Here is a 9407-nt window from a genome sequence, read left to right on the forward strand (position 1 = left end):
GCCCCCAGTCCAGTCACGGTGATGGAGCAGATCGGCGAGTGACACCGGAGTCTCCGGCTGAGTAGGTTGACGAAGCGACGACGCGGGGTTGCCAACATAGGGCAGCGCGCCAAGGCGATAACACAATTTGGTCGACGGAGGCGACAATGCGGCTCAGTCTAAGTCGATTGGCTGCACAAATAAAATAGTGCAAACCAAAAGTAATGATAAATAATAATGTATATAAACAAATTCTTCTATTTAATTAATATAAGTGAAGTAAATAATGAAAGAGATATGGCCTGGGTGACAAGGTCAGCCCGGCGGAGCCGCAATGTGGAAATGTTGACACAGGGACATGCGTCGACGCGACACGGCGACTTGGTCAACGTCGGTAGGACGACGATATCACCTTGCCGAGGTGTTAGCCCGGCCCAATCTAAATAGATTGCCTGCACACAAAAAATAGTGCAACCAAATAATAATAATAATAATAATAATAATAATAATAATAATAAAACAAATACGACCCCCGCGCCGAAGTAAGATCGAGAGTGCAGGGATGTCGACGTGGGTCAGAGGTCATCGGCTAGAGCGAAAATCTGATTGTGAACCGCCAGCACCAATAACCTGCGCGCAAAATTATACCTTTTGCCAGTACAAAGGTCTTCGGCAGTACTTATCTGCGCGAACAATTTTATTGGAAGGAAAAAAACTAATTGCTTGTACTGATTAAAGCAACTGTGCTATCATTTGGATAGTCTCTTGTGATTTGCACGTCTTGCGCCTGCTGCGGCAGTGCAAAGGGCACTGTATGCTTTAATTGCAAGTGTGTTGGGAGGTCCTTGTCTTCACGTGAGTGCTGTGGCAATGCAAACAAAAACATATGCTGCTTCTATTACATGGACAATGGCAGTCCTGGCACTTGCACGTGGGACATGCATAGGGGACAGATGGTTAGCCAAAAGCAGAGGGAATTGCATAATCCACCACTTATTGGGGCTAGTGTTGCACAGAACACCTACTACACGGGTTTGTTGCAGAAAACACCACATATTAGTGTAATACATTGCAACTAGATCTAATCTAGTGTTTGGATACATTGACATAATTTTATACAGATGGGTCCCACTTGTAAGTGCACATGTGGCAATAAAAACCGGTCACATCAGCCAACATATTAGATCGTCATTATCTCCCAAACTTGTGGTTCAATTGAGCCGAAACTTTCTCAAATTAGTATTGAATACATGTAGTATTTACTGGAATTGTTTCTCATTTTTCTGAAAAATGTCAAAAATTGAACCAAAAAATTGTACGGGCTAACCAAAACTTTCATTATCTTCAACCCATTGATCCAAATGGGGTAAAACTTTCTCAGAATGATACCGTAGACATGTGAAATTCACTGGAATTTTTCATATTTTCTGAAATTGTTAAAATTTGAACCAAAATTTAAATGAAACAAGTTCGGCATGTGATCACTAGCACCAAAAACATGGTAGATATTGTTGCCATTAGATTTTAGCATCCAAGTATTTGCTATATGGCCACTACAGCAAACTAGTTGTCATGTGGCCAATACAACCATCACAAAATAATATGACTAGTCTTGCATACTTGGTCTGGAGGAGGCGCTCCCCTGACAATATTGTTGCCTACCAGACAGCGTTCCCCTGGGCACAGCCGCCAAAGTTCTTTGACTTTACCTGCTCCAACGATGAGGATGACGCTTACGGCTATGGGCGAGAACTGCTGTGAGGCTTTTTGTTTTTATTATGTTTTATTATATTTAGTTATGTTTGAAGGGGACTTTGGCCAGCTGTTTTAATGTTTAATCATGTATTATTAATATTCATGTTTTAAATTTAAATATTTTTTGTGCCTATTTAGTTTTTTAAGACCACGCGGACAAATGCGTCGGCCACGGTGGGTGCACCAGCCGACCCAAAAAACCCGGACATGCATGTCTGCTCGGCCGACCCAAACGAATAAAAATCACATTCCTTTGCATCAGCCGGTTAGAATTGACTTACAAGCGGGATCCATTTGTCTGAAATTATGTTAATATAGCTAAACACTAGATTAGACCTATCTGCAATGTATTACACCAATATGTGGTGCTTTCTGCAACAAACCTGTATAGTAGGTGTTTTGTGCAACACTAGCCCCAATAAGTGGTGGTTCGTGCAATTCCCTCGCCAAAAGCATAGACAGTCTCATGATTAAATAATAAAGAAAATAAAACTAGGACCGGATCACTTTCTAGCAAATCTGAATTCTTGTCGGCCCGCACACTATTCGGCACAGGCAGGGTCTCCTCGCTGGATTACCATAGTTCGGATTTTTGGCAGGTCCCCTGAATTGCTGTCCAGCCAGCGCACGAACCTAGCCCTAGGGCATGTGTTCCCCAATGATGTGTTCAGCCGCCAGGCCACCTGCCGCCGCTGCTTCTAGCACACGTTGGCATCTGGCGCTCATATAGCTACGCATGTTTCTTGCCTTGATGGCCTATGCGCGCGGAGCCGGATCGAATCTGCAGAAAAAATAGCAATGAACAACAGAGATTTTTCTTTTGGCAAAAGAATTGATCTACGTACAACGAAATAAACTGAAACTACAACACCTGATTTGGCATTTGTTGAAGATTCATCGAACCGCAACGATCGCCTAGCAGACTCTCAATGAAAGCACCAATATCGGTGTCAAAAGCGGCGAATCTCGTAGTAGGGGTCCTAAGCTAGGCGTCTTGAACCGATGGTAATATGGACATGAGATTTTAACCAGGTTCAGACTCTCTTGATGGAGGTAAAACCCTACGTCCTGCTTTTGATTATATTCATATCGGTGTAGTACAGAGTACATATGTCTACCACGAGACTGATCTAATGAATATGAGATTGTCTATTGACTAGCCTGGCATGAATAAAAAGGAAATAAAAGAGATCATATAGGTCTTATGAAGAGTAATGAGCTCATATATAAAAAATGTGATGAATAAAAGTTATTGAGAGTTGACAAACATAGTTTTGGTCACCGTTGCAATTAATAGGAAGTAATAAAGAAAGAGAGGTCTTTACATATAAATATACTATCTTGGACATATTTTATGATTGTGAGCACTCATTAAATATAACATGCTAAAGAGTTGACGTTGGACAAGGAAAACAGTGTAATGGATTATGTTTTCTTACATCTGGAAATTATATTGTCATGGATCATCCAACATGATTGAGCTTGTCTTCCCCCTCATGCTAGCCAAATTCTTTGCACAAGTAGAAATATTACTTGTGTTTCCAAACACCCTTAAACCAGTTTTGCCATGAGAGTCCACCATACCTACCTATGGATTGAGTAAGATCCTCCAAGTAAGTTGTCATCGGTGCAAGCAATAAAAAAAATGCTCTCTAGATATGTATGACTTATTAGTGTGGGAGAAAACAAGCTTTATACGATCATATGATATGAAAAAAGTAAAAGCGACGGACTGCATAATAAAGGTCCATATCACAAATGGAAATATAAAGTGACGTTCTTTCACATTAAGATTTTGTACATCCAACCATAAAAGCGCATGACAACCTCTGCTTCTCTCTACGAAGGGCCTATCTTTTACATTTATCTCCTACCTTACATAAGAGTCTTGGTGTTCCTCACCCTTCCTTTTTACATTTTATCTTTTGGCAAGCACAACATGTTAAAAAGATTCTGGTATATATATGGCTAATTGGATGTGAGTTTTAATGAACTATTATTGTTGACATTACCCTTAAGGTAAAACGTTTGGAGGTAAAACTATAAGCCCCTATCTTTCTCCGTGTCCGATTAAAACTCCGTACCCATAAGTATTGCGTGAGTATTAGCAATTGTGAAAGACTATATAATAGTTGAGTATGTAGACTTGCTAAAAAGCTCTTATATTGACTCTTTCCTATGTTATGATAAATTGCAATTGCTCCAATGGCTGAGATTATAGTTTGTTAGTTCTCAATGAAGTTTATGATTCATACTTAAAATTATGATTGAATTGTTACTCTAGCATAAGAGATCATATGACAAGAATTATATAAGTTGTTGTTCTAAGAATGATCATGATGCCCTCATATCCGTGTTTTGCTCCATGTGCCATTATGCAGCATTTTTAATACATTTTTTGCAAATGTCAGAAATAAGGTCAATGTAACCTTTGAGTGTAGCAATTATGATCTTGATGCACCGCGATCTACAAGTGTTCGTGCAACATGACTGAAATTGCTATCTTTCCTCTAAAAGTAGTAGAAGTGAGGCAACTTGCAAAAAGTAAGGCTCGACAATGTTTTCATCTTTGGTGCCGACCAACCCTGTTTGTCCTTCCTAGGTCGCCACACCAGGACCGAGAAGACACCAGGACCGAGAAGACTCCTCATCTATAGCCTCTAGCAAACTTTTGAAGATAATTAAATCAGACTAAAGAGTTATCGCTTAGATTATCCAAATTGGAGATAAAAGATGTAGTACACAGTAAGGAAATTTTGTGGTGTGTGAGATTAAGCATGCCTAATTTAAATTAAAATTAGAATTCATGCATGCCAAATAGCATCTCTGTGCAACATGCGCGTACATACACATAATATTATAATATAGCTCAACAAAAGATACAGCTTTTGCAGACATAAATTAGGACATGCAAACACGGGTTGTTAGTATAACATAGCTGCATTTGACAAAATTAGAAAACTCATATCTACACTGACCTGTAATATTATTGGTTTCGTGAACGTCAGTGGTGCTCTTGACCATGTATTGGATGCACTTTGGACCATTTGGTGTTATGAAACTATCGCATTTATTTCACATAGACATGGAAGATAACCGTAGTCCTCAATTTGCTCACTGAGTTAAGTACGATATGAATGGTATCCAAAGGAGTAGGCGACCTATCAGCTGCAGCAATACCTTCGGTTTCTTAGACATTTCTTTCTCCTTTCTGTTCAAGCGAAAATAGGATAAAGCTGCATTAAAACACACTAAACAGTGGATGTGTTACAGCAGAAAGTGCAAGACATTCTAAGCCTCGAGTACCATTTTTTTGCTAAGTTCTCTAACATTTTCTCTCTGTTGCTTATGCAAATACAAGCAGTTAATTTGCTTCTGAACTTGGCCAGCAGAAAGTGCCCACATATGCATCTCCTCGGCCAGCAGTCCAGCTTGGTGCTTCTTTGTTTCTAAGATAAGTTGGTACTGTAACAATAGGAATCAGCCTATAATATTTTTCTTCTCACAAAAATCACTATTAATGTAAATGCTACTTGGGCCCAAAAAGCATATTGCTTTACCTCAACAACTACTTGTGTATGTGAGTAAATAGATCAAGAAATTACTTTCTAGATTAGTTAGTTCCAGCAGCTCCTTCCTGCTATTATCCAAAATGTACTTGTAATCACAATCTTCCTTTTATTCCGCCATAGCAGCATCCTACCATCGGGCAACTAAACCGTCTCTCATATTATGGGTTTCAATGACTATGCTTCCTAGAGGAAGTGGAGCCAGAATTATTAGCGATGTCGTGCCTTTAGGACAGACGTTGCGTGGCTCCGGGCAGCTTGCGGCAGCGTGCAACAACTTATAATATGACTAATGCACACGAACGGAAAACTGAATCAATTTGAATAAGTAAACAGTAGGCAAGACCAGAAGATCGGAATCTAGTTTCATGTAAAAAATATTAGTTCGGTATATAAAACATGGCAAAAGTGGAAACTATGTAGCTCCTAACCACTTACCGTGGATTATTGAATGGGCTGGAGAATATGCAAACATGGATACGACTGAGTGGGACAGATGATGAACTCAAACGGTGGTGAGTAGAAAAGCCTTGCCACCAGTCCGCTGCTTCCTTCACCTGGCAACCTCACCGATGGTGGCGTTCTCCTGATTTGCTTCAAACTGACATCAATACGCCTCCTCCACCGTTGCATCAGCCATCATCCATTACACGCCTATGGGAAATAAAATAGATGCTCAATCTCAGAGGACGAGCACTGATTTACTCATTGACACAAAACTGACTAAAAGATCAGTCCTAGCTTTTTTGTTCATTTACGGCCTGAAGTGTAGCATCTGTGAATATTTCAAACTTGAATCAAATCGGGAGAAACAGAACTTATTTGCCAAGCTCGTGGTCATTTTGTTTGCCACAGTTTTTGTAGCAGCCACCTTTTACCTGGGGTTACTCAACCAAGCATGCCCTTTTGAGTAGTTAATATAATGCAAAACACGAATTATATGTAACTGGACCAGGTATACTATTTTAACAGGAACTAAGCCTTGAATCAAACAAGGAGCAATCAGACTTGAAGCACTACAACACGAATCCGTTGTTAAATTTAAAGTATCAACTTTCAGGCTTGAAGCACTACCGACTTTTGCTGAAAGATGTCATTATGTCAGTTTATGCTTGGCCACAATCACAAGACAATAACGCTCAGATACTGCCTAAGAAAATATTTGTACTTTCTTGTATCCATAACAATGACGATTACTGTATGATGCTAGATTGGGTTAGTGTTCTTCTGATGCAATAAACTGAATGTAGATTTGCAAAGGCTAAATAAAGGACGGAAGATATGAGAAACTTACCAGCTTGGTGGCGTTCTTGAGGAGCTCAAGCATGGCATGCATGGTGATGGGAACCCTGATGGCCACACCATCTTGATACTCCAAGAATCTAGGGATTAGGCGGCGAATGGTTCATAACTCTGTTCAAACTTCAAAAATCACGAAGGGTTGCGCCATTTCGCTGCTCAAAAAAAAATTCATGCTAGTCTCTATCCCTTGCCAAGTCCAATTACAAAATATCTTTAATCTACCACTGCCCGACACGTACACGGCACGACTTTCGGTCACCATATCCTCTCTCTTTCTAATAGTCATCAAAATTTAGGAACACGTCTGTTGATGCTGCACTTAATTGTTTGAACATCGTTCTCTCTACATCCTCCTAAACCTGAAATATGCAGATGTTAGAAAGTTTCTAATTTGTGTGTGTGTGTGTGTGTATATATATATATACACACACACATATATATATGATGATGATGATATTAAGAAAAGGATAAAATAGTATCAAGAACAGTTTCATATGTTTGGCCATGAGCCATTACAAACTTTGATAGACCTATCTCTGCATATCGCAAACTATCACAAATGAAAAGTTATTTTTTGTTTAGCTGATCCATGGAACAACTTCTCTGTATACTAAACATTCTCACAGATAACCAAAAATGAAAATGCGTATCAAGAAAGAATATGTGTGTTTGACAAAGTAATTAGGGTTAATTTGATAAATGCCACTCCAATTATGGCGATTCTGAACCATACGGCTAAAAACTGACAGGAACATGGTCATGAACTCCTCCCCAACGATCTCCCTGAAACCAAACACTCCCTGACCTATGGTCCTCCTCTTGCTCACCTGCCTGCCAATCAAGAAAACATAGGACCTTCGCATCAGCTCAGGATCGCATATAAAGAAGTGATCAGCCATTGACTTGCGCATGTCTACCAAGAACAAAGAAGAAAATATAATAAACTGAAGGTCCAACGGTTAGGCTATTTTCCATTATAGCACAGATAAGCAAGTATACTTGGGAGCAAGAAATCCAGCAGCTTATAGTCAATACAGTAGCAACATCTAGCAGTTTGTAATATCTCCCTGAACATCATCTACCACGGTTGTTGTTCTCGTCTAGCATGGCGGCTCTCCCCTTCGCTCGGCCATGGCTTCAGAAGCTCCCAGCGCTTGTCTACGGCGTCGGCCATCTCCACCACCACAGCGCCCCTCCCCGCTCTCCGAGCACGCCGCCACACACGTCCAACGCTTGTTCCTCCGGCGAACTCTGCGCTTCTTCCTCCGGCGAACTCGGCGGCGACATGGATGTTTCGACGAAGATTGCAATTTCGACGGGATTTGATTTGATGTGATGGAGCTTCTGGTCCGAGGACCCTTCCTTCTTATAGTAGGCAACTCAAATCCGGCTCGGGAAATCCATTGATTGGTGTTGGAGAAGAACACGTATTTGCTGTTGGAGAAGAACACGGAGTCCAATCACGACACGGGAGCAGCAACTCTGCCGCCGCTGGCAGCTTGCGACGCCCTGGGCACCAACTTGCAGCAGGTGGTGGAGGTTGAGGGAGGCGGCGACCACACGCAGGAGGCGGAGCTCACCGTGGGGGCAGGCGAGAGCGTGCAGCTGCACGGGGATGAGGACGGGAGGGGCTTGGCAGTCCAGCGCGAAGCAGAGGGGGCGAGCGGTCGAGGCAGAGGCGTCGTCCTCTGCCCGAACTGCTGCTGCTCGATGCAGAGAGCTGCGGGCGGGCGTCTGGAGTTGCAGGGAAGCGCGCACAGGAGGGATGGATGGGTTCATGGCGGAGGCGTCGGGGCTCCATGGAGGGCAGTGGCAGCTGCTTACTGAAGAAAGGAAGGAGAGAGAGATTCAGAGAGGGAACATGGGAAGGAAGCAGAGAGAGACTGCGGGATAGGGGCTTCCTACCGGCGTCATGGAGGAACTCCGGTGAGGCTCGACGTGCTGCGGGTTAGACGGGAGGACAGCAGCCGCGTCGCCGTCGCACTCGCACCAAGGCTAGGTTCGCGCGCTGCGTCAAGCTCCGCCTCCCCCAGCGTGCAGCCGCGCGCGGGCGCACGCGAAACCACAACGGCCATGGCTGATGGCCTTCAGGTCGCCGCGGAGCTTCTCCTGTCGCCTCCTGTCGCCGCTCGCCTCCGCTCGTCGGAGCCCCAAGCACCGCCGCCGTGGAGTGTCCCCCTCCTCGGCGACGCTCGATCCGGTGAACCCGGAGCTCTCCTCGCCGCCGGCGGCGCGGCACTGGTCGCCGTCGCGGCTGTCTTCCTCCTCCCTGGCCCCGCCTCCCGCCTCCCGTGTACGCGCACTCCTCCCACTCTCTCCCCCCACGCATCAGCATCTTTCGCCCCCTTCGCCTTATCCATCCTTGTGTGGCGCGGGTGGAAAATAAGACGGCGTGGATGAATCGTTTTTCACTTATCCATGGACTGCAGGTCAAATACTAAAAAGCACAGGGATCTTTATGCAAAAAGGGTCTTTTTTTTAAACCGAAGCATTTTCCCAGATTCACTAAAGAAAGGACCGTGGGTTCTATTTTCGAAGGAAATCGTTAATTTTCATCCGGCTGATAACAGCGACGCGTGTCCCGCGTGGCGTGGACCTCGCAACCTTATCTTCTCCGCGTGTCCCTCGGCTCCCTCATCTCCTACCTCTGCAGAAGCAAATCCCCATCTCTTTCTCCGGACGCAGGATAAGCAAGCCGCCACCGGCCACTGGCCCGTCGTCGCGGCAGCTACCGCTGCATGAGCCAACCCAACCTGCTGCTGCAGGCACCACCAGCTGCCATCACCGCTCCACCTGCTTCTT

At 43.8% G+C, this 9407-nt stretch overlaps 1 long non-coding RNA gene across 8 annotated transcripts; it reads right to left on the reverse strand.

The window, feature by feature from the left end:
* Window positions 1–2027: 2027 nt before the first annotated feature.
* LOC119269593 lies at window positions 2028–8945 on the reverse strand. Of its 8 annotated transcripts, XR_005133658.1 has the most exons (6): window positions 8511–8944; window positions 6598–8428; window positions 5742–5957; window positions 4713–4945; window positions 3174–3322; window positions 2028–2515 (listed from the first exon to the last, which is right to left on the reverse strand). It is a non-coding gene; the product is annotated as an uncharacterized LOC119269593 (long non-coding RNA). The 8 variants fall into 8 exon arrangements; XR_005133663.1 differs by lacking the exons at window positions 2028–2515; window positions 3174–3322 and having other exon boundaries at window positions 4165–4945; window positions 6598–7436; window positions 8186–8428; window positions 8511–8945; XR_005133661.1 differs by lacking the exons at window positions 2028–2515; window positions 3174–3322 and adding an exon at window positions 5041–5199 and having other exon boundaries at window positions 4165–4945.
* Between the last annotated feature and the right edge of the window lie 462 nt (window positions 8946–9407).

Source organism: Triticum dicoccoides, chromosome 3A (assembly GCF_002162155.2).
Source record: "Triticum dicoccoides isolate Atlit2015 ecotype Zavitan chromosome 3A, WEW_v2.0, whole genome shotgun sequence".
NCBI lineage: Eukaryota > Viridiplantae > Streptophyta > Magnoliopsida > Poales > Poaceae > Triticum > Triticum dicoccoides.